Raw genomic sequence first — 498 nt, 5'->3', positions numbered from 1 at the left:
TCACTAAGTCATTATTCTGCTGTTAAATTGTTGCATGTTCATCGCATCACATCTTCGCATCCGTAGCTCCGTTTCGTACGTGTAATATGTCAAATTGTTCGTCTCGTAGATTAAATCATTTCATTCCATTGCATCATTTACATTTGAGCTCATCTCGATGCCCGAAATGCTGTTGGAAGAGGGCTATGTGATGTTAGTTTCTGTTTCTTAACAGAACTTGCACTTTTGTCATTTTTGCCATGATTAATGTGTACATCTTATGAACTTGAGCCCTACATATGTTTTGATCTATGCCATGCCAGCTTTACAGGGGTGTATGCCATGTATTTTTGTGATCAATGTGGTGACTAGCACAAGCATGCAAACTAGGCTTCGTGATATGGCTGTTTTTAGTCCCTGTTCTGCTGTTATTGTGATGCCATGTAAACATGTTGCTACAGAGAGATCCATGCATATTTAGAGATACTTCAGTAAGGATGTTTTGAACATATGGTTATG

Source organism: Triticum aestivum, chromosome 2B, assembly GCF_018294505.1.
Source record: "Triticum aestivum cultivar Chinese Spring chromosome 2B, IWGSC CS RefSeq v2.1, whole genome shotgun sequence".
In the NCBI taxonomy this organism is placed as follows: domain Eukaryota; kingdom Viridiplantae; phylum Streptophyta; class Magnoliopsida; order Poales; family Poaceae; genus Triticum; species Triticum aestivum.
Note: the sequence above shows the minus strand (reverse complement) of the source record.